The following is a 6957-nucleotide window of genomic DNA, read 5'->3' on the forward strand; positions in this document are numbered from 1 at the left end:
CAGTAAGGAGATTAATGATAACTTTCTGAGTTGAAGGGAAAGATTGGGGAACTCAGAATCATCTGAGCTACACCTGCTCTCCAGTGTGACTCTAGAACCATCTTATTCCACAGCTCTCTGGTCTGCTGTCTGCCCGGGCTGTGGGGAATGGGTGTAGGGGTTAGCATTGTACAGGCTAGGCTGAGCTTTTCCTTGAGTTGTGCCTGTGAGACAAGGGAAGAAATCAAAGGGGTGGAAAGAGTGCTTGCTTTCGAGAATCATAGAAGCATATGCTGTGAAAATGGCCATTTGGCCCATCGTGAATATCCTAGCTATAAAGTGGTCCACACTTCCTGTGTCTTGATCCATAGCCTTGTAGGGATCGCTCTTTAAGTTATCCTCTGAATATGATGAGTTTATCACCCTCTCAAATTCTAATTGTTCGATCAGCTATGTTCAACCCTTGCCCCTAATGATTGTTACCTCTGATAAATGGCTTTTTCTTCCTGATTCCATCTGTATCTTTCTTTGATTCAGCTACCTCTATTACTTATCTTTCTTCTTTTTTTCACTCCTTTGTTCCTGAATCAAAGTTCAAAGTTGCCTTTGAATAGAAAATCCCACAAAAGTAGTGGATTTGCACCAGTACGTTACAGGGAAAGCCCTCCCAACTATCGAGCACATCTACATGAAACGCTGTCATTGGAAAGCAGCATCCATCATCAGAGATCCTCACCACCCAGGCCATGCTCTCTTTTCACTGCTGCCATCAGGTAGAAGGTACAGGAGCCTCAGGACTCGTACCACCAGGTTCAGGAACAGTTACTGCCCCTCAACCATCAGGCTCTTGAACAAAAGGGGGTAACTGCTGTCACTTGCCCATCCCGCAACCAATAATCTCACTTTATCTTGTTATTTCATGTTCTCATTTTTTACTTATGATAATTATGAAGACACGTAGTCCTCTTTTATTGTCATTTAGTAATGCATGCTTTAAGAAATGATACATTATTTCCTCCGGCGTGATATCACAAAATACAGGACAAATCAAGACTGAAAAAACTGACAAAACCACATAATTATAACATATAGTTACAACAGTGCAACAATACCATAACTTGATGAAGAAGTCCGTGAGCACAGTAAAGTTCAAAGTTTCTCAAATGTCCCATATCTCACGCAGACGGGAGAGGGAAGAAAAACTCTCCCTGCCATGCCGACCACAATCCGACTCTGAGTCATCTGAAAACTTCGAGCTCTGATCAGCTCTCCGACACCGAGTACTGAGCGCCATCTCTGTCCGAGCGATTCGATCTCAATCTCGGTCGCCAAAAGCAGGCAAGGCTGGGGATTCTGAGGCCTACCCTCCAAAAGATTCCCGACCACACAGTAACGACAGCAGTGGACGGGCGTTTCAGAAATTTCTCCAGATGTTCCTCCGTGCTTTCACGTCCATCTCCATCAAATCAGAATTGTCCACGGCCCCTATTTAACGGATACGACATCATTTTTCACCGGAGGGCTGTGCACGCGCCGGCACGCTGTCATCTTCTCCTCCCACCTTTTATTTGCATTGGCACAGTGTTGTCTTCTGCACTCGTACTCTGGTTGATCTTTCATAGATCTGGATATAGATTTGCTGAATATGTATGCCCGCAGGAAAATGAATCTCAGGGTTGTATGTGGCGACATATATGTACCTTGATAATAAATTTACTTTGAACTTTGAAAACAACACTGCCCAGCTAACCTCTGCTCAGAGTTTAAGATTTCCAGGCCTGCCAAACAACTGCAAATCTCCTTTGCATCCTCAAGTGCTAACGCATCCCGTGGTTTCCAGAACTACACACTCTAGCCTTTCGTGAGTTACATCAAGGGATGGACAGGAAAAAGTTTTGAAGGGCTTATTAGAAGTTCTCGGATAGTTGACAGATGGAAGACTATGATTGCCCTTGACATACGACACGGCACATAACGATTGGGATGAATGTTCTACGCATCATTAACCCTGACTGCTTTGTCCTTATCTCCTACACTTCATCAAACATTTCACATGCCTTCGTAATTATTTATCCTGTGGCGGGTGTGGCTCATTCTGCTTGTCAAAAGCTCCTTCCTTTGTAATTGGTCAGTTTAGAAACTGCAGCTACTTTCCCCATTGGTTGGCTGTCTGGTGTCCAGTATCAAATATGCTGGGTATAAAATAGCACAAGCAGGAGGGTAGTTCTCTTTCCCTTTGTCTAAGGCACACTGCACAAAGCCATTGAGAAGGTGTACTCCATGCACCACCTTAGCTAAGCGTCTGTGGAATATTTAATTCCGTAGCTTGTGTAACTTGGGAGAACATGAATGTTTAGTTGAATTTTTTACTGTTTGTAAATAAATGATTAATGTGCTTATTCGCAGACAGTGTTTTCTGTCTCGCTCACCAAATCCACGAGCCTGATTCAACGATACATTATTTTAGCTACTTATCATGGGTCTGTGGACTTGAGCCCCCCAAAGTCCCTCAGTTCCACAAAGTGTTCTAGAATCAGTTCCCCAGATTGTTCTAGAATCAGCTCAGCAAAGTGTTCTAGAATCAGTCCCCCAGATTGTTCTAGAATCAGTTCCGCAAAGTGTTCTAAAATCCTACCATTGATTTTTCCTGGCATTGTTCATCGTCTCCAAGCATGTTACATTTCTCATATTCTTTGGATTTCATTTGTCACATTTATGCCCATCTAACCTTAAAAGTGCCCCATTCATCCCCACTCTCAGCTTTTTGTCTGTTAGATAAATAATATTTATGTATTGAATATTTCAGCACTATTGTAAACATATTGTTTGATTAAGCATTCATTTTTGTTTACTTAATGCATTGCTGGTTACATGTAAAAGTATGGAAATGGCATATGTTATTATGCCACCATGACATATGTGCATGTTTTGCTTAAAGTAAAAATGACGTTAGACTTGCATTCCTGGCTCCCTTGTTTTCCTTTCAACTAGTTTTTATATCTTGGAGTTACCAAATATAACAGGGTATGTTTTAAAACAAACCCAAGTCAACTACCTACCTGTTGAAGCACAGCACGTGTCACTTTGGAATGGAGAGAGAGAGAACATGGTTGAGTTTAAAAAAAGGTAGAAAATAGACAAATACTTGGGTTCATAAACAGCGAGTACCGGTGATAATAATTATAAATAAATTATTAAAAAAACAGAAATGGCTGGCTGCATCAGAAGGATTGACGTGTTCAATGTGTGTGGTAAAAACAGGAGGGCCAGCATTGTACGGCTGTGATTGGCTGAGAACACTACAACTTGATTGGAGATCCATCTACCATTTGCACGCCACATCCCTTGCAAAAGTCAACTGAAAGTGAATTAAGGAAGGTACTGGGAGATGCCACAGCACTGGAAAACTAAAACATATCAAGGGTAAAATAATGTTAAATGAAAATGCTGCGCCCAAGTTTTGCAAAGCCCATCCGGTTCCTCACACCACCCGTGGTAAAGTAACTAGTGAACTAGATTGCATGGAGGCTGAAGGAATTCTTTCCGAGGTTGAGTCGAGCCCATGGACAATGCTAGCGGTCCCAGTAGCCACGAAAAATGAGTCTGTTAGGATCTGTGGTGATATTAAGGTCACCATTAACCTGGTAAAAAAGTAAATCAATTCCCTCTGCCAGGGGTAAGACATCTTTACAAACCTTTCTGAAGGGAAACGATTCAGCAAAGTGGACTTAGCTGAGGCCTAGCTACAGATGGAGATGGATAAAGAGTCCAAAGTGTTTCTCACCGTAAACACTCACGAAGGACTTTATCGCTATAACAGGCTTATTTTTGGGGTAGAATCTGCTTCTGCCCTCTGGCAGAAAGCTGTAGACCAGGTGCTACAAGACCGCCCAGGATGACATCATTGCTACCAGTGAGGATGACAAGGGACATCTTCAAAATCTCAGGACAGTGTTAAAAAGATTAGAAGATTACAGGCTCAAAGCTTCTCACGACAAGCGCGGATTCTTTAAACCGAGCATCACTTACTGTAGTCACACAATCAACGCACAAGATTTACACAAGGGTGCTGAGAAAATTCAAGCAGTGTTGGATTCCCCAAGGATGTGTCACAGTTACAGTCCTTTTTTGGATCTGTCAACTGCTACAACAGGTTCCTGCCAAACCTGGCTACTGTGCTCCACCCCTTTAACTCATTACTACAGATCAGGAAGAAATGACGATGGACAAAGCAGTGTGAGGTAGCTTTCAAAAAGGCAAGGGAAATGGTGATGTCAGATGCTGTACTCGCACGTTATGATCCACATCATTCCGTGAAGTTTTCCTGCGATGCCCTGCATCATGGTGTAGGTGCAGTTGTGTCACGTTATGAGTGATGGAAGTGAAACCCTTTGTATCGCTGAGGAGAAAAAATATGCACATCAAGTCTGGTTTGGGGTGTAAAATGATTCAACCGGTACTCGTATGGAAGAGAGTTTACCCTCATTACTGATAATCAACCACTAACGCCCATTTTCAATCCACTGAAGGGTGTTCCAGTAACAGCGGCAGCACAGATGCAGAGATGGGCTCTGCTTATTGGAGAATGCAACATCAAATTCAAGAGGACAACAAATCAGAGAATTGCTGGTGGACTCTCCCATTCAGCCCTGGAGCAGAAAGTTTTACAAAAGGAGGAGACTCCTCGATGTATTCTCCATCCCTAATGCAAATTGGAAGTCTCCCTGTTTTGGCAAAGATGATCCAAAGGGAAACCAGAAAAGACCCCACATGGCTGTCTCCGGTCTCCACGGCCACACAAAATAGCTGGAATGTGCAGCAGAAATCCCATTTTCCCCATTTTTGCCAGCAACGGGATGAATTTAACCTTGACGTGGTTGCCTTACATGGGATTGAGAGTTATTGTCCATCCAAGCTGAGAGCTAAAGTGTGTGTCAGAGAGAGAGAGAGAGAGAGAGGTAGATTGTAAATATGTTATTTGATTAAGCGTTCTTTGTAGTTTACATTATTCATTGTGGGTTATATTAAAAGTAGTAAACGTGCATCTCACTTAAAGTAAAAAAGAAGTGAGACTCACATTCCCAGCTCCCTTGTTTTCCTTTCAATGAGTTTTTATGCTTTGGAGTTACAAAACATAACGATTGTGAAGTTTTCTATTATGTGGCAGCTTTTTATGAAATCCGAATACAAACATCCTGTGGTTCTCTGTTATCCACCCTGACAATTATGCGCATAAAGAACTAAATAAATCTTCTAAACATGATTTTTCTTTCAAAAGATCAAACTGATTAGTTTTCATTTGTACTTCCTTCCATTACTTTCCTGATGTCAGACACTAAGCTGCCACGTTAGCGGGGAGCCACGGTAGTGTCGCGGTTAGCACAGTGCTATTACAGCTGGAGTTCAGAGTTCAATCCCAGCATCCTCTGTAAGGAGTCCCAGTATGTCCTCCCCATGCAACGTGTGGATTTACTCCGGGTGCTCTGGTTTCCTCCCACAGTCCAAAGACTGTTCGTAGGTAAATTAGTCATTGCAAATTGTCCCATCATTAAGTTAGGGTTAAATCGAGGGTTCTTGGGTGTTGTTGGAGCTGAGTGGCTCAAAAGGTTGTTTCTCTAAAAGGAGGAATAAAAATAAGTTAATTGGCTTTCCTGGTTCTTTTCTTCCTCACTCCCTCCTTCCCAGAATAGCACCATTGCATTTATAATCTCCTGAGGTTTTTCCATAATCTGAGGAATTCTGAATACTATTGATATTAATGATCAGAGGTGACCTGATAGAGGTGTATAAGATGATGAGAGGCATTGATCGTGTGGATAGTCAGAGGCTTTTCCCCAGGGCTGAAATGCTAACATGAGGGGCATCGTTTTAAGGTGCTTGGAAATAGGTACTGAGGGGATGCCAGGGGTAAGTTTTTCACACAGAGAGTGGTGGGTGCGTGGAATGCACTGCCGGCAACGGTGGTGGAAGCAGATACAACAGGGTCTTTTAAGAGCCTCTTGGATAGGTACATGGAGCTTAGAAAAATAGGGGGCTATGCGGTAGGGAAATTCTAGGCAGTTTCGAGAGTAGGTTACATGGTTGGCACAACATTGTGGGCCGAAGGGCCTGTAATGTGCTGTAGGTTTCTGTGTTCTATGTAAGAGGATTAAAGTGATATTTGCATTTGGCTTAGTTATTGAAGTGTTTCCACGTGCTGACAAGGAAGCTTTGAGGAGTTGCAGGGATTTATGTTGTATGCAATGTACATTGTGTGCTGAATGTGTTGAAGACTCCTCACTGAACTTGAAGCTGCATTCAGGTGCAACTAGAACATTCCATACAATGAACGTGGACCTTGTAGATGGTGGAGAGTCATTGCAAAGTCAGGAGGTGATCAAAATATGCCCTCTGCAGTCTGCCCTCGCAACCTCAGCAACGAGGTGCCATCACTGGTCAGTGGAAATCCTCAGGATGCTGTTCATGTGGAACTGCAGGGGGTGAATACAGCCCGGTCCATCACAGGTAAAGCTCTCCCCAGCACTGAACACATCTACATGGAGCACTGTCACAGGAAAGCAGCATCCATCATCAGGGACCCCACCACCCAGGACACGCTGGCTTCTCGCTGCTGCCATCAGGAAGGCAGTACAGGAGCCTCAGGACCCACAGGAATAGTCATCGCCCCTCAACCATCAGGCTCTTGAACTGGGGTAGGAGAATAACTTCACTTCCTCACCTCTCACTGTGAAACGGGACACCTCTTTTCCCCTTATTAGGGAGAGGGAGAGCCTGCAGTGTGTCAACTTACCAGGTGAACAAGTAGTGTTTGGGGGTTCTGCAAGTCTGTGTCTTTATTGATGCTTTGCTGCACGTTTGAGTGTTCGGTGGGAGGGGGCACTGATGCTTTTTGCTGGTGGGGGGTCATTGCTTTGCTGCTGCTTGTGCATGGGGGGAGCTGGGGGGGCTTTGGGGTTCCAATGTTTAACTGTCATTCAT

Source organism: Mobula hypostoma, chromosome 26 (assembly GCF_963921235.1).
Source record: "Mobula hypostoma chromosome 26, sMobHyp1.1, whole genome shotgun sequence".
Lineage (NCBI taxonomy): Eukaryota > Metazoa > Chordata > Chondrichthyes > Myliobatiformes > Myliobatidae > Mobula > Mobula hypostoma.